Source organism: Artemia franciscana, chromosome 9 (assembly GCF_032884065.1).
Source record: "Artemia franciscana chromosome 9, ASM3288406v1, whole genome shotgun sequence".
NCBI classification, from domain to species: Eukaryota; Metazoa; Arthropoda; class Branchiopoda; order Anostraca; family Artemiidae; genus Artemia; species Artemia franciscana.
Window position 1 is genome coordinate 20992173 of NC_088871.1, and position 18521 is coordinate 21010693.

The 18521-nt window shown below is 36.3% G+C and overlaps 1 protein-coding gene across 1 annotated transcript in view; it reads left to right on the top strand.

Annotated features, from left to right (window-relative positions):
- The first annotated feature begins 6744 nt into the window (after positions 1–6744).
- Positions 6745–18521, top strand: part of LOC136031125 (contactin-like) — a 37974-nt gene continuing 26197 nt past the window's right edge. The window contains exon 1 of the mRNA XM_065710442.1: positions 6745–6815. The gene's annotated coding sequence lies outside the window, so the exon portion shown is untranslated. The remainder of the gene's footprint in view (positions 6816–18521) is intronic.

The window sequence follows — 18521 nt, forward strand, 5'->3', positions numbered from 1 at the left end:
TAACGGGGCTACATCGTTGTAATTTTTTTTTTTTTGCTTTTTTGACTTTAGCTTTTTAGGGGAAGAGATCTTTGAAAATGAATTGGCGCTTGAAAGAGAAAAAACATTCCAAAAGTAGTATTCTAGTAAAGTTTTAAGGTGTCGTCGTTGTGACGTCTAAAGGTTTTAATGACACTTTGCCCTTCTGAAGTAAATACCACAGACTGTTTACTAAGCTGTTCTCAAAGGGAAGAATCAGCAAGATAATGTAGACCAGGAGGATCGAAGTCTGATAGAACACAGACTGCCCTGTTGACCCTCTTTTTTAATCTAACTGGGCAGTTTTTGGCAAATATTTCAAAAGTTTGAGAATGGTATATAAGGAATACAATACAATAGGAACTTTACGCGTAATTAAATAAAATAAAAAGGTTTTTTCCATTAAAAGTAAGGAGCAACATTACAACTGAAATGAATCGAAATTATTCTGTATATAATGGTGGGATGATCCCTTCTCAATACCCCTTTCTTCGCACTAAAGTTTTTATGAACTTTTAAAAAAGATTCTGTCTCCAATTCTACAGCCTTTCTGTTTCAGGAATCGTTCTTAAAGAGTTGAGACAAGAGGTCAAACTTTAGCGCAAAGAGCGGGATACTGAGGAGGGTACGTCCCTCCTCATATACACAATAATTACTGCTCGTTTTAAGTTTTAATATTGTTCCTTACTTTTGGCAAAAAAAGCTTTTTTTAATTTAAATTCTGGTCAATTTTCAAATAAATTCCAGGAAATCTGTTCCCCTTCATGAAAAATCCTCCCAAAGAAAAATTTCTCTACAGAAAATCCATCCCATGTAAAATTTTTCCGCCGGGAAATCACCCTCGGACAATTCCACCCTCAATGTGAATTTCCCCCAGAAAACCTCTTGCTTACAATTCCGCCTGAAAAATACCCTTTGGCAGACTTTCATTTGAAGAAAGATTTGTTTCTTATTAATTTCTGATCCTTTTTAAGGTCATAGAGGACTCCTCCCTGCGCGGAACATATTTTCCGGATCCCCTCCCCCAATGGGGGATACCCCCCCCCCCAATGTCATCCGTGGAGAATTTTTCCTGGTGGTAATTCCCCATAAAGAATTTCTCCCGTGGGTAATCCCTCCCACGTAAAAATCTCCTAGAGAATTCCAATTCTGCTGAAAATGCCCCCAGACTATTCCCTCAAAGCATCTTCGAATGTAAAAGGGGGTTGCCAACAGGAAAGTAAGACAAATAAAACGAATTTATAAGCAAATCCTGGCAAATTCTTCCCGTGTAACATCTCCCCTGGAAAGTTTGCCCCCGGAAACTTTCATCCCAACGGTAAATTCTCCTCGTAGAAAGTCTCTCCCAGAACATTCTCCCCTTGAAAAATGCCGGTATAATTCCCTATAACCAATGATATACGTAAATAATGGGCAAAATTCATAACTTGTGGTCCTTCCTCCGGTGGCTCTACAATAACCAAAATATACTTATTGTGCTTTTCAACTATACTGAACAAAGTAGCTATCTCAAAATTTTGGTCAGACGACTTTTGGGAAAAAAGAGTTGCCCTTCTTCTTCCTTTTTGGAAGACTTAAAAAGGGCACTAGAACTTTCAATTTCATGGGACCGATAGCGATATCCTAGGATCATTGATCATTGGTTCGATGCGAAAAAAAGCGAGTAAACATGCTTTGGTGATCTTTCTTTCGGTAAAAAAAAAAATGCAACATTCCACATTTTTGCACATATAAGCTACGACCTCCTACAGTAGGGTTATCTGATACGCTAAATCAGAAAGTGTGATTTTCTTTAAGAATCTTGTACATTTAAGAGGGTGTTTCACCCCTTTTGAAAATCTGGCAGGCTTTCTCAGGCTCATAGCCTTTGATGGGTAACACTGAGCTTGATGGCTATTATATATTTAGAATCAGTATAATAAGCCAAATCTTTTGATACAGCTATTGACATCAAAATTCCATTTTTTAGAGTTTTGGTTACTATTGAGCCGCGTCACTCCTTACTTACACTTCATTGCTACCAACTGTTTGACAGCGATGATATGTAATATGTATTTATATTTCTAAAGCCTAGTATCTTAGATATTCAAAGCTACAAGAAGCAGTTATTTCTAATTTGGTTCTCATCAGTGTTTCTAGATCTCTTGTTAAAAATTGCGCCACCATAAAACTGAAAATGCACTGGAAACGCCATTTTCCTAGTGAAAATGTGCCGAACGAATGATTCTCTCCCCCCAAAAAGAACGCGTCGATTTGAAAAATTCAATGGGTAGCCGCCTCAAAAAAAGTGCCCAAATGACGCAAAATTACCTACCTTACCTACCTTAATAAAAACCTACCTTTCTGCAATCGGTAGCCATAATGAGATTGTTTCTAACATATGCAACCCAAAAATTCTTGCAAATACTGTTGGAATCATTATTCACTCGTTCATATCTTGGGAATCCAATATTAGTCCTTATCTAGACTGCAAGATTATGGGTAATAAGGCAATAAAAACATCTTGTCGCCATCTTCAGTCTGCCCATGGCTCCAATTTATTTCTATTTTTCTTCCCCATTTGACATTGTTTTCTTTTTCGTTTCCAACCACAAACAAAATAAGGACGGTTCTGGAGCCCATATGTAAAGCAAGAAAAACCGATTATTAAGGCTTAATATTTTAAAAGGGTATATATAAGGTAAAAAAGCATCTTATCGCCATCTTTAGATTGCCCATGGCTCCAATTTATTTCTATTTTTCTTAACCATATGACATTGTTTTCTTTTTCGTTTCCAACCACAAACAAAATAAGGACGCTTCTGGAGCCCATATGTAAAGCAAGAAAAACCGATTATTAAGGCTTAATATTTTAAAAGGGTATTATATAAATAATAAAAAGACTTTACTATTCTAAAAAGGACACTTATTTGTCAAAACTTTTCTTTTTGGTGAAGCTTTTCATTAAAAAAGTCATAGACGTCATCGACGACGTCAGTAAATATATAGTAGACGCATCAATTCATATCAAAAAGCCTGTGTTTTGGCTTGCTTCTCCCGTTTCTCATTCATTCCACCAGCGAAGGTTTCATAAGATCCGTGAAGCAAGAAAAACCGATTACTGAGTCTTAATATTTTAAAAGGGCGTATTAAATAATAAAGATACTTTACTGTTTTAAAAGGACAATTATTTTGTCAAAAATTTCCCTTGCTTGGACTTTTCATAAGGAAAGTTACAGAACGAATAAATGTCATGGAAGTCGATGATGTCAAAAACACGTTATAGACTTATCAACTCCTTAAACCAATTATCTTAATTCAAAGTAATAAATTTTGTATATGTTGCTTCGAATTAAGCCACCAGCAAACAAATATTACCCTCAGCAAAGGTTTCATGAGATGTTTGAAGTGAGTAAAATCGGTTTTTCTTTTAACACATGTTACGACGTAAGCCGTTTTCGCTATGAACGCCACCTTTAGAAACGGGAAGCTTCCTATATTACCGAAATCTAAACTTACCGGGCTGTCACTTGGTAGAGTAACTACTAGACCTACTTTTACTTTTTTTTTTCTTCTTTATCGTTCCATCTTAATCTCCAATTGTTACTGTCCAATTTTTATTTGTCAAAAATACCATACGGCTGCGACCTTATCTGAACGGCTGGTATTTTTTCTTTTTCGTTATTTCTACTATTTTCTCGTTTAACTTCCCATTCATTTTATGTGATTCTGCAAAAGTACATGTTTTTTTGCACTAATTAGGCTAACCCGAGTGGTCATTTCACCCGGCTGGTTTTTCTTCACTACCATTCTCTCGGTCTTAATAGTTGCGATTAGGCTATTCTATGAGGGGTTTTGTTTTCCTTTGGAACCTTTGCTCCTTAAGTTTTAGTTAAGTTCTTTAAGTTTGTGTAAATTGGAGACAGTCAACCATGTAATGGCTACCTTTATTACAGTTAAAACAATTTATTTCCAAATGTTCCTGTATTTCACTACACCTTTTGGATTCTTTAACTGGGCAACTGGAGCCAATTTTCTTCATTACAAAAAATAGCAACATCTTTTCTGTCACAATATTGAAGCAGTAATTCCCCTTTCTCTCTCATGATTGAACATGCATTCTAGGATAATATTGTGAACTGCATTAAGGACAAGTTCTGTTTTCCAAGGTGCTACTTGTTTCGCAAACCAATTTTTCATCATTGCGGTCAAGTTTTCCAAACTTCATTAGCTCAACCAATTCACACAGTTTATCTACCTTTTCATTCGATGGCAAGTTTTCAATAGTCAGCATTCCCGGGGTTATAAGCACCCCAATCACTAACTTCTTTGCCGTCATTTGTTGCAACTCTGCTGCAGTGTTACTGATTATTCTTTTCTCAGGGTTCAGGTTATTCTGGACTTCATGAGCATAACTTCTAAATGTTGTCCTTGCTCTCTTAAATCCCATGCCATACTTTTCTGCCACTTCTAGTACTTGTTGATTCTCCTTTCTTACTGGGCATACTGATGAAGTAGATGAATTGTTTTGTTTACAATTGGCGCACCTGTATCTGCTGGCACGCTCGTTTACACATTCCTGTTTCAAATGGCAATCCCGGCTTTGATGATTTTGGGCACATCTGAGGCATATCTCCTTTGATTTACAGTCTTACTGAATATGCCAATATTTCTGGCATTTGTAGCAATGCATCACCTTCCTATGGTAGGGTAAAAACATTTCTGTTTCTACCGCAGCACCACACACTTGCTGGGGTAATAATTGATTCGAAAACCGCCATTACTGACAGGCTGTCTTCAAGTTTTTTTAGATCCTGGTTATACCTCGGCATCCTTATCACTTCTTTTACAGCCACAGCAGATTGGATACTTTCCTCAATTTGTACAATTGATAAATATAAAGGGATTCCTTTCATCACACCTCTTGATACATGTTCTTTCCTTAAGACTGTTACTTCTACGTTGTTCACAGTTTTGATTTCCAATGCTGATTTCATCCCGCTCTCATCTTTTAAATACAAGTAAATAGTGCTCCCTTCACGATTTATTTCAGACTCAAATCTGCCATTAATTTTTTCCTTGACAAAATGCAAAGCTCGTATTCATTTGAGAACTTGGCATTTATATCTACTGCTTTGATCATGGCACTTCCATGTATAATTTCTTTTTCAGGTGTGTCCAATACTGGGATCTGGATATTTGAAATATTTCTCCTATCTTTTGCAAGTGACAGGCCTTCTGGTCTGGTCTTTGGTGAATAAATTGTCTCTTTGGTGCTCCACTTTCAATCTGAATACTTTCATTACTTAAGGCGAGGTCACTCTCCTTTTCAAGTTATTCTCTTTTCCTCTTGAGCATAGTCATTCCCCCACTCTTGGATTTACCATAGCCATTTCATCAGATTCAAAGTTTGTGTCAGGTGGAAAATGGTTAATACCATCTAACACATCCTTCCACTTCAACTTCATTATATCTGTTACTCACTGTGCAAGCATACTGTGCCTGGTTCAGCACTGGTGCTCGATTACTATACACTTGTTGTCCATATAGTTGTGGCATAACTTGGCCTGATTCAAGTCCATCATTTGTGTTATTCACCGTGAACATATACTGCTGTGATGGGTTGGATGTTGGGGTATATACTTGTCCATAAACATCTGGTATAACTGCCGGAAAGATGACTTTTTGTATACCACTAGACATATTCCACTGCATTTGCATCATCTGTGGTCCTGGGCCCCCATTTACGGACCCCTGCATGGGACTATGTACCACTGAATACTGTCCATCACTAGTAGGATCTATTGTATCCCCAGCTGGGGAACCAGTTTGACTGTTCATGATACCACTAGTCTCCAGTTCACAAAATCATTTATTCCAGAATATTCTCGAACAGACTTCATGCACCGCAAAGAAGTTTTTAGTTAAAAACCTTTTTCACAAGAAGTACGTGCTATGAATCAATTTCTCTGTGAGTCCATATCTCTGTCGAGCCCACAGAGTGAGCCAAAAGGAAAAGGGCTAAATAGTACCGACTGAAAAGCCCGTCTGCTGAATAAGAAGAAGAAGGGTCGATGAAAAAGTGCTGATTGACTTTGGTTATTTATGTATCGTTGACGTTAACTCCCCTCTTGCTGTTCAGCCTAGAGGACGTTCTATGGCAAGTCGATTCTCACTTCTTAATAAATAGTTGGAGGAAATCTTCTTTCCTGAAACTGTAGTTCAAATGTCCTTTAATCTTGCAGTTCTTGTCAGAAAATGTATGACAAGACTAACTATCATACAATTTTCTTCTTCACTATCAAATCCTCCTAATAACATATATAGGCTCGGCTGAACTTTCTTCTGTCTGAAAAATTCGGTTATTTCACGTCTCTCTTGTTCGCTTTCACGGCACATTATCATCATGTGCTCTATAGTTTCTGATGCACCACACTTAGGACATTCCTCACTCTGTCCCAAAAATTTTGCTTTGTAACAACCAATTCCAGCATGGTGTGATCGGAGTCGAAACAGTTTCTTCTCTTCATATCTATTTATGTATAGGTTATTTATGTATCTTTGATGTTTATTTATGTATCTTTTGCCTCTATATTAACTGTTATGTATATTAATAACAAGCAAAAATTATTCTAAGAACCGCAAATAATAAGTAAAAAAATATCATTGCATGATAATTCGTTGTTTTGACCTAATTTGAGACGAAAATGAAAAACTCAGCTCATTGATATTTTGATATTTTCTTCTGTTGTAGAAGGAAATTGTTTTGAATAATTTTAAATTCTTCGGGCATGGAATAGTCTGAGCATTATATTAAGGTAAATTATGTAATGTCAGAAGTTTCTGTTTCGCTTCCATGTTGCTCTTATGTAGGATTTATATATGAAGAACTTAGTCTTGCTTTTTAATTTATGCTGGAAAGGGCCTTTATAGGCTAGTCTGAGCATAGCAAGATGTGTACTCTTCAGAGTGAACAGCTAGGCCAGATATGTCAAGTGAAGATTTAGTATAAGACAAGAATAGGGTAAAGAATACACTGTTAGATCTTCTATTGCATAATGCTCGTAAAACATAGGCCAAGGGTAAAATTTGGTATCAGTTTTATTAGAATTCTAGCCTATCCTGAATCAAATATAACATTAATTTGCATCTGAAATTAACTTTACCCCCTCTCCCAGTGTTTTGATTTGCATGGGGTGGGGGCCAACTGCCCCTCCCAGACCTCAGTTTGCCCCCTTCCTCCAAACCCCAGTTTACCTCAAGCTGAAATTTAGCTTCTCCAAAAGCTTGAATAATTCAACCATCCACAGAAATGTGGATGGTTGGGTCATTGTCTTTTAGTGCATCCTTACCTTTTTGTTACTATGTGGCTCATTTTTCATTATAGGCTAGTTTTCACTTGATTTAGGCAAATTTGCACCAACTTTGTCCCTAAAATAACATCACTAGGGATTTGTCTTATTCAGTGGTTTGTCTTTTCTGGGTAAAATATGTCAGACCAATGAAAGTAGTACCATTGTATTCCTTACCCTGTTTTATGCAAGTTCCAAATATCATGGCTGCTTTTCTGACAATATAGTTTTCAGAAATTTTCGTAACCATTTTGTAATGGGCTAATGACAAAATGGCACTCTTAGAGCTCAAAATAAAATTTGGGTAAAATTCTAGTTAATTGACTTCTTGCTATCTCAGAAAGGGTTTAGGTTAGGAAAATGAAATTTTCAGGGATGAATCTACAGACTAAAGTATGTCCCAGGAAGGTATTTTGAAGCAACTAACTCCACTCCTTCTCCCTCTGGAGGGCCCTGACTGTTGATGACCTTTAAAAATATGTGTTTTATAAAAGTGAAACCTTGCAAAATAGATCTTCTGCTTAATTGAAGTACAACAAAATTGTTTTCAGCTTCATAACTTTGCTCAATTCCATTTTATAAGGTTTTAAAGATATGAAAATACATTTCCTAAATTTTGAAAAAAACATTGATATGGCTCAAAATTCTACTCAAATAACAGGAATTGCATTTTCAGAACTAAAGGAAGAGAAAAAGCAACTAGTAACTGAAAATTAAGGTAAAATGTTGTTTTGTCAAAATTTCAATTGGTATAGACCTGTCATGTAGGCAAATTTCAGGGCCCTCTAGAGGGAGAAGGAGGGGAGGTGGGTACTTTAAAATACCTTCCCAGAATATACTTTAGCCTATAGATCCATCCCTGAAAGTTTCATTTTCCTAACCTAAACCCTTTCCAAGATAGCAAGAAGTCAATTAACTAGAATTTTACCAAAATTTGCAAATGAAGTGATTAGTAGTTTTAGTAAGAACACAGAAAGATGTATCAAGTAGTGTGTTCACATTTGACCTAGCTAAGAAATTGGCAAACCCAAAATTATAGTTTTCTGATTTTTTTAGGCTTGTCATTATCATTTGTGCTTATTTTTCATCAACAGCTGGTTCATCATACCAAATAAAGTCAGTTGGAAAAACAAACAAAATGAATGAAATTTGTTACCCATTTTTAACAGATTACTAATGGTGTAAAAATATAAAAAGGAGAAAGAAAATAAAGAAGCATAATGAAACATAAAACAAATAACACAAAAATATACAACAAAATAATGTAATTCAAAAAACACATAAACATAACATAGAAAATAACACAATAAGTACAGATATCTTGACAGTACAATCATGCTAAAACACATCTGTCACCCAGAGTCTTGGCACATATTAAAGTTCCTCCCATAATCTTAGTTTAAGCAATTCATTGTATATTTCTCAGTTGCTCAATCAACTTTGAAAAATGGTACAAACCTGCATTGTTTATGATTACAATAGCAGGAAGAAAGGGGATGATCCAGCAAATTTGTTTACTACTGCCTCATCTCAAGTTCTACTTGACTGAGTGGCAGATCCAGGATTTCTAAAAGGGGAGTTAGGATTAAATTTTTTGCATTTACAGAAATTTCTAGTAATAACTACTGATCAATGCTGTAACAGGGAAATAGCCAGAATTTCATAAATAGTGGGAAAAGGATCTACAAAGTGGCAGAACTATATGAAATTTGCCACAAAATGTTTTACCACAAAGAGGCAATCTATTAGTTTTAGCACAGATCATCTATTAGGTTTCACAATAATCTATGGTTTTAGATAGCAGTATTGCACCATGGAGTGTCAAAACTTTTTCTTCTTGGTAAGGAAAAATTCCCTTGAATTTTTCCTCTTTATTCTTTTTTGCCATAAAAATATCCTTTGAAATTTGGTGTAGGACCTCAGGATTTCCTCTAATAACTAGTGGAATTGCCCTATCATAGGCAGCACTATGATTTTTTTAAAATCAGTGCACTTTAAAATGAAGGAGTTCTCATAGTAACTTCAAAAAGGGCTCATTTGATTGGAAATTGAAGGGATTTCAGCCTAATTGAGAGGTCTGGAAATGTCTTTGAGGATGACAACCCCCACAGTTTCTCAGGTCAAGGGTTGTAAGTTATGTTCTGGGGGCTATATAAGGTATATATAGAAAGGATGATTGTATAAACTCCAGGGGGGGGGGCTCATTGGATTGCTAATCAGGACCTATAGTGTCCTTTTTCAAGGTTCAGAGTGGATACCCTCCTACACCTTGTATTTTCCCAAAACTTATGTAATAGGAATTTAAAGATGGCTATCTGGTGTCATGTAAACTTCAAAAACAGCTCATTCCATTGGAAATTGAAAGGGCCAGTGCCCCTTTTAATAGCCACAACCCTCAGGACAAAGGTTTTAAGTTATGCCCTGGGTGCTTACAGGGTATATATAGAGAGGAGGTTTATATAAACTTCAGAGGGGGCTCATTGAATTGGTAATCGGAAGTTCTAGTGCTCTTTTTAATATTCAGAGTGATTATAGAGTGTATACCCCCCTACACATTGGGTTTTCCCAAAATGTATCTGATAAGAAATTTTGAGATGGCTATTTGTTGTCATTGAAACTTCAACAACAACTCATTTGATTAGACATTGAAGGGGCTAGTGCCTTTTTAAATGAACAGAAGTGATTTGAGGGCATCTACCCCCCCCCCCTTTCATGCCCACCATTTCCCCAAACACATCTGGTCAAAATTTAGAGACATCTATCTTGTTCAATGAAACGTCCAGAAATTATGTCTTTGAGGATGACAACCCCCACAGCCCTCAGGGCAAGGGTTGTAAGTTATGCTCTGAGGCGATATCAGGTTTATACAAAAAGGACAATCATATAAACTTTGGAGAGGGCTCATTGGATTGGCTATCAGACCTTATAGTGCCCTTTTTATGATTCAGAGTGATCAGAGGATGGATACCCCCCATACATACCTTTTATTTTCCCAAAGAAATTTTTAGATTGCCATGTGTTGTCCTAGAAACTTCCAAGAACTTATTCAATTGGAAATTGAAAGAGCTAGTCCTCTGTTTCATAGTCGAAAGTTATTGAAGGGCAAGTAACCCACTCCAACGCCCACCATTTCTCAAAACACATACAATCAAAATTTTGAGATAGCTATTTTATTCAATGTAATTTATAGGTCTGGAAAACAAATCTTTGAGGATGACAGCCAGCAGCCCTCAGGGTAAGAATATTAAGTCATGCTCTGGGGACATACAATGTATGTATAGAAAGTATTATTGTAAAAACTCCCGAGGGGGCTCATTTTGATTGGAAACCAGATGTTCTAGTGCCATTTTTAGATTCAGAGTTATTAGAGGGTGGACTCCCCACCCACACACACACACCTCTTGTTTTCTGAAATGCATATGATAGCAATTTTGAGAGGGCTATTTGTTGTCTTAGAAACTTCTAAAAGTGCTCATTCAATTGGGAATTGAATGGGCCAGTGCTCTTTTTAATACTCTCACCCCACAACCCTCGGGGCAAAGGTTTTAAGTTATGCTCTGGGGGCATACAGGGTACATATAGAAGGAGTTTTTGTATAAACTCCAGAGGGGGCTCATTGGATCAGTAACCAGAAGTTCTAGTGCTCTTTTTAAGATTCAGAGTGATTGTAGGGTGTAACCCCCCCCCCCCTACAAATTGGGTTTCCCAAAATGTATCTGATGGGAAATTTTGAGATGGCTATCTGTTGTCATAGCAACTTCAAAAACAACCCATTCGATTGAACATTGAAGGGGCTAGTGCTTCTTTAATCAACAGAAGTGATTTGAGAGCATCTACCCCTGTCCCCCTGTCATGCTTACCATTTCCCCAAACACATCCAGTCAAAATTTAGACATAGTCATTTTGTTCAACACAATTGGAAGGTCCAGAAATTATGTCTTTGAGGATGACAGCCCTCAGGGCAAGGGTTGTAAGTTATGCCCTGGGGGCATATCAGGTATACAGGAAGGACAATCGCATAAACTTCAGAGGGGGCTCATTGGATTGGTGATTTGAACTTCTTATGCCCTTTTTATGATTCAGAGTGATCAGAGGATGGATACCCCCTCCCCCCTCACCTTTTATTTTCCCAAAATGCATCTGGTAGAAATTTTTAGATTACCATGTGTTGTCTTAGAAACTTCCAAAAGAACTTAATCAATTGGAAATTGAAAGAGCTAGTGCTCTTTTTAATAGTCAAAAGTGATTGAAGGGAAACTAACAATGCCCACCATTTCTCCAAACACATCCAATCAAAATTTTGAGATAGCTATTTTATTCAATGTAATTGATAGGTCTGGAAAATAAGTCTTTGAGGATGACAACCCCCCCCCCCCCAACAGCCCTCAGGGTAAGAATATTAAGTCATGCCCTGGGGGCATACAATGTACATATAGAAAGCATGATTGTAAAAACTCCTGATGTGGCTCATTTGATTGGAAACCAGATGTTCCAGTGCCATTTTTTAGATTCAGAGTGATCAGAGGGTGGACCCCCCCCCCACACTCACACACCTCTTATTTTCTGTAATGCATGTGGTAGCAATTTTGAGACAGTCATTTGCTGTCCTAGAAACTTCTAAAAGAGCTCATTCAATTAGAAATTGAAAGGGCTAGTGCCATATATATATATATATATATATATATATATATATATATATATATATATATATATATATATATATATATATATATATATATATATATATATATATATATATATATATATATGTATAGAAAGGTTAATCAATTAAATTTCGGATCTGGCTCATTGAATTTTCAGTCAGAATTTCTAGTGCATTTGTTAAAACTCAGAGTGATTTGAGGGTGGATACCCCCCACCCACGCCTCATATTTTCCTGAAATGCATCTGAAAGAAATTTTGAGATGGCCATTTGCTGTCGTAGAAACTTTGGAAACAGACAGCTCATTAGATTAGAAATTGAAAGAGCCAGTTTTCTTTTTAATAGTCAAAAGTGATTTGAGGGAATCTAACATTTCCCCCCTCCCTTGAGGATGACAAACTCTCCCCCCACAGCCCTGGGGCAAGGGTTTTAAGTCATGCCCTGTGGGCAAGGTACATATAGAAAGGGTGTGCGTACAAACGGATTGGTAATCAGAAGTTTTAGTGCCCTTTTTATGGCACTTGGTATTTACCAAGTGACATATAGCAATAACAAATTCTCTCAGTCTGTCCATCCTGGTTTCGCTAGTTTAGGCACTTCCAGATAAGCTAGGACAATGAAATTTGGCAGGCGTATCAGGGACTAGACCAGATTAAATTAGAAATAGTTGTTTCCCTGATTCGATTATCTGGGGAGTAGGGGGACGGTTAATTTGAAAAATTAGAAAAAATTAGGTATTTTTAACTTACAAACAGGTGATCGGATCCTAATGAAATTTGACATTTGGAAGGATATCTTATCTCAGAGCTCTTATTTTACATCCCGACCGTGTCCGGTAATATTGGGGGAGTTTGAAGGGAAAGAGGAAATCTTGGAAAACACTTAAGGTGGAGAGATTGGGATGAAACTTGGTGGGAAGAATAAGCAACAGTCCTAGATACGTGATTGGCATAACCGAACTGAATCCGCTCTCTTTGGGGGAATTGGGGCGGGGGTGTTAATTTGGAAAAATTAGAAAAATTGAGGTATTTTTAACTTACGAATGGGTGATCAGGTCTTAATGAATTTTGATATTTAGAAGGACCCCGTGTCTCAGAGCTCTTATTTTAAATCTTGACTGGCATTAAGACTCAGATTCTCCTTTTAAATCAATCTATTGATTCTTAGAATTTTGCTAGAGCTCATACCGTATGAGCTCTTGGCTCTTCTGACCTCATCACAGGTACCATATGAGCTCTTAGCTCTTGTTAAGATTCAGAGTGATCAGGGGGTGGACCACCCCACAAACACTCACCTTGGGTTTTCCCGAAATGTATCTGAAAGAAATTTTAAGATGGCCATTTTTGTTGGTGAAACTTCAAAAACTGTTCATTCGGTTGGAAATTGAATGGGCCATTGCCCTTTTTAATAGTCGAAAGTGATTAGAGGGCAACCAATACCCCTCCCATGTCCACCATTTCCCCAACCAGATCCAATCAAAATATTGAGATAGCCATTTTGTTCAACGTAATTGAAAGGCCCGGAAAATAAGCCTTTGAGGATGACAACCCCTCCTGCCCCCAAGAACCCTCGGGGCAAGGGTTGTACTTTATGCCCTGTGGTATATAAGGTATATACATAAATATATATATATATATATATATATATATATATATATATATATATATATATATATATATATATATATATATATTATATATAGAAAGGATGATTGTATAAACTTCGGAGATGGCTCATCAGAAGTTTTAGTACCCTTTTCGAGATTCAGAGTGATTGGAAGGTGGATATCCCTCCCCTACACCTCATATTTTCCCAAAATGTATCTGATAGAAATTTTCAGATAGCCATTTGTTGTTGTAGGAAATTCGAAAAAAAGTTCATTTGATTGGAAGTTGAAAGGGCAAGTGTTCTTTTTAATAGTCGAGATAGCCATTTTGTTCAATATAGCTGGAAGGTCCGGAAAATATGTCTTTGAGGATGGCAACCCCTCCCCCCACACCCCTATGGCAACAAACCTCCCTTCCACGACCACCATGTCTCCAAACACATGCAATCAAAATTTTGAAATAGCTATTTTTTTCAACGTAATTGAAAATTCTGTTAATTATGTCTTTGAGGATGACATACCCCTCCCCCCCCACATCCCTCGGGGCAAGGGTTTTAAGTCATGCCCTTGGGCATATAAGGTACACATAGAAAGGATGTTCGTATAAATGGATTGGTAATCAGAAGTTCTAGTGCCCTTTTTAAGATTCAGAGTGATTTAGAGGATGGAAACCCCCCTTCCTCTGCACATACACACCTTGGATTTTCCCAAAATACACTTTGGATTTGAGATGGCCCATTGTTGTCGTAGAAACTTGGAAAACAGCTCATGCGATTAAAAATTGAAAAGGCCAGTGCCCTTTCAATAGTCGAAAATGATTAAAGGGCAACTAAGCCCCCTTCCGTGCCCACCATTTCCCCAACCAGATCCAATCAAAATATTGAGATAGCCAGTTTATTCAACATAATTGAAAGGTTTGGAAATCATATCTTTGAGGATGATAACCCCAAGCCCTCTGAGCAAGGGGTTGTAAATTATGCCCTGGGGCATGTAAGGCATATGTAGATGGGGTGATCGTATAAACTTCGAAGGGGGCTCATTCGATTGGTAATCAGAAGCTCTGGTGCCCTTTGTAAGATTTAGAGTGACTGGAGGGTATATACCCCCCACACCTCAGATTTTCCCGAAATACATCTGATAGAATTTTTAGATGGCCATTTGTTGTTGTAGAAACTTTGAAAAGGGCTCTTTCAATTAGAATTAGAAAGCACAGGGGCTCTGTTTATTAGTCAAAAGTGATTGGAGGGCGCATATCAGTATGTGTCAATTAAACTGACAATTCACGGTCTTTTTTCTTTTCTTTTTTTTTGTAAGGTGCAGTTTGTGTTCTGATCTTGAAAAGGTATGGGGGTTATCATTCCTGATCATGTTAATTTTTGCTCGTTTTGAGTTTCACTCGGCTATTTATTGTAATTTCTGTTCATTTTGATTTTCATGTATTTATTAATAGTGATTTGTGGTAGTTTTACGCTTGAAAGATTATTTTACTTAATTTTTGCTCATTCTTGGCTTATTAGAGCTCTTTACTTTTCTTTGAAAAACTTGTCTTGTGGTATAAGTTTTTTAAACTAATCCAAGAAAATACCAAGTGTCTGTTAAGTACTGTTTTTGTGGAATTTTTGGTGAGTTTCCAGAAAATTGAAGGACATCAAAAGAATTGTATTTGTATTATAAGAAGAATATAATGTAATGCTTGTTGTTATTATTGCTGTAAACATTCTTATAGAAACTTGCAAATTACATAAAACTTATCAGAAAGTTTTTGTTATGACTCATTAAGAAAACCCTCATGATTATTTTCATTATCTTTCCAGTTTTGGGTTTCTTGCAAGTTTGGTGTAAAACTTGGAATCTTTCAAAATTGTGTTAAGATTATTTAAAACTATAAGATTAATCTATTCACCAAGTTGAGTTTCAGTTGCTAATCAAACTTATTTTTGTCCAGGTCATGTTTTGAGCCATAGGGAGGGTGTATGGCCCCTCACTAGATCCACCAATGGCCTAGCTTGCATAATGTGCTGTAGCTTAATGATTAAGATCTAATATCACATAACATGAGACTTGCAGATGCCAAAACAAATGATTTTAGTGCACATTTCGTAATTATTTTAGTTTTAGTGGCTTAAATATTTGAATATCTCCTTTTTTCAGCAAAGAGGCAAAAAGTTTTTAAACTAGTATTTGACTATCTCCTTAACGAGCTCTTCCGTACTACAGACAGTAAAAATCAAACCAATACAATAAACATATGTGAAAAAAGGAAGAGAGTAAATTTAATTTAGCTGCAAGTCTGCATTCATGCGAACCACATAATTTCCCTTTGAGAAAAAATGGTAAAAGCTATGGAACTGAAATATCAATGTAAAGTGACAAACTTCCTAATCAAATGTCATCATATTATGGCAATTCTTCAGTTAAAACATATTTTTACCTTGATTATCCTTATAAATTCATTCTTTATTTTCCTTTCATTTTCAAACCAATATTATCTTTACCTTTGTGTTCTTACACCAGGACCAATTGATTTCCTTTTTCTTTTTTATCTCTTCAGCATATTGCATTCTCATTTTTCCCCAAGACGCTTGATTTGTCTTATTTCTTTTCCTGTTTTCCTGGCTGTGAGTAGTGATTCCAGCCCACTCATGGAAAAATCAAATGTTGTTTTTATTATTCTCTTGGTTTAGATGTTCTCCAGAGGAGCTGCATTGTAGTCTGGCTTTGTCTAATGTTTAAGATTGGAGATAAATGTACTGTCTAGGTATCTGTCTGTGATAAACACCAACAAAAAAGAAGATTATCCAGTGAACCAACTAAAATGATGTGATAAATAACATTTTGCACACAACATACACATTATACAACTAATAAATTAAGCTTTAAGATAAGTTTCACTTTTTTTCTAGCTTCATATTGTGAGGCTACTCTTGAATTTCTGGCCCAAGGTGGGATATTGAGGAGGTATTTACAATATTTATAAAAATAAGAATGGATAGCTTTTTTATCCTCTTCTGGCAGGATTGGCCAAAAGGGAGATAATGACAGAATGTGTGGCATAACAAACACACTTTAAAGGTGTGCATGTAAAAAAAAAAAGCTAAACAATAATTTACTGTGAACAAGAAGCCTGCAGGTCAAACAAGGTCCTGCAGGTCAAACAAGGTCCTGCAGCCAAACAAGTCGAGTTAAGGTTTGATGCAATTGAAAGGCCAAGATAAGTAATAGAGCTCGAAGGAGTACAAACATGATTGCCAAGCCAAACGGAAACAGTAGAGGGCTGTTTAGAGCAGGGTGAGACACAAGCATTTCACTTTTACTATCATTAAATGAAAGACCAATCTTATGATATGTAATTGCCTGTTCAGAAAAAGGTTTCTCAACTTGGGAAAATGACCTGCTGGGACTTGGATATCATCAGCATAATTCAATCATATAACATCGGTTCCTTAAAATGCACAACTCTGTAATACAACCTGCTGTGGTTCACAAATCCACTATTATATAAAGCAAGGGAGCTAATACCTTTACAAACAAGAACCAAAGATGTGCGCATGGGTCGTGGTGTGGTTATTCTTGACATGGTGGTAATATTTGATAATGGATAGAGATAATGATGGAATTGCATCATCAAGGTTAAAAGAATTTGAGCGTGATTCCCTTTTCTTTCATTCAGTTTTCCAAAATACTGTAGCTAGTGATAATAGCAGCATATTAGATATACCAAAAAATCAATATTTATTCTTGAATGGATTGGCAAAGAAAAACTCTAGAACAAGGAGGATATCGTTTTGGAATTGCCAGCGCTGGAGGACTGCAAGGGATATGATTGACAGTTTTCTATCGACATCTGATACGGACATGTTCAGTTTATGCGAAACTTTTTTAGAGGGTTTTTCGATTGAAAGTATTCATGTTGATGGTTATCAATTGTTTCATGTTAGGAGGAGTATGCAAAAGAAAGGTGGTCTTAGTGTTTTAACTAAAATTTGCATACCAGCCCTTGCAAGGCTAGATTTTTTGCCAATGAATATTGAAATGCTATTTGAATCATGTGTTGTTGAATGTTTTTTTCGAATAATGAGAAGATTCTAATTGCAGTTATTTACCGTAGTCCGTCAGCTAGTCAGGCGGAATTTAGGAATTGTTTTGAAAAAATCTTGGATAAATTACCTAGTCTTAATACGTCTTATCTAGCTTTGGGAGGTTTTAATATTGACTTAATGAACCTTGTTTCTGCTAATCAGAATAGACTGGATAGTAACATTTTGAAGTTTTTAGAATGTCTGGTATCTCATGAATTATATTCTGTATATCTTGTACCATCCAGGATAACTGATACGTCATATACACTAATTGATCATATTTTTTCACCTGAAAATGCTGTCAGTACATATGTCATTCCTGACGATTCATCTGATCATTGCATACTTATGGCTGATTTTTCGCTATATTTCCCGCATAATAAAAGAAGTCAACAAAACGAAGAGAGTTAGGGGAAAAGATTTGTGAAAATTTTAAGAAAAACTTGGGTGATGTTGGGTGGAGTTCGGTAATCGGTGAAATGGATCCAAATCAATCCTTAGATAACTTTTATAATAAATTGAATGAAAAGCTTGATCAATTTTGCCCGTATAGAAATCTAAAAGGAAAAAGGCATACATCAAGAAAACCATGGGTAAATGCATCGCTTTTGAGGTCTATTAATGACAAAAATTGTTTATATAAAATCAAAATGAAGTGTCCCACTGAAATAAAATAATACGTTTAAAAACCATAAGAATCTGTTAGTAAGGATTCTTGGAGAAAATGAAAGAGTTTATTAAGAAAATTCATTTAAAAATTCTGATTCTCCCCAAAAACTTGAAATTTAATTAAGGATAAAATTGGAAAAAAATAAAAAGTTATC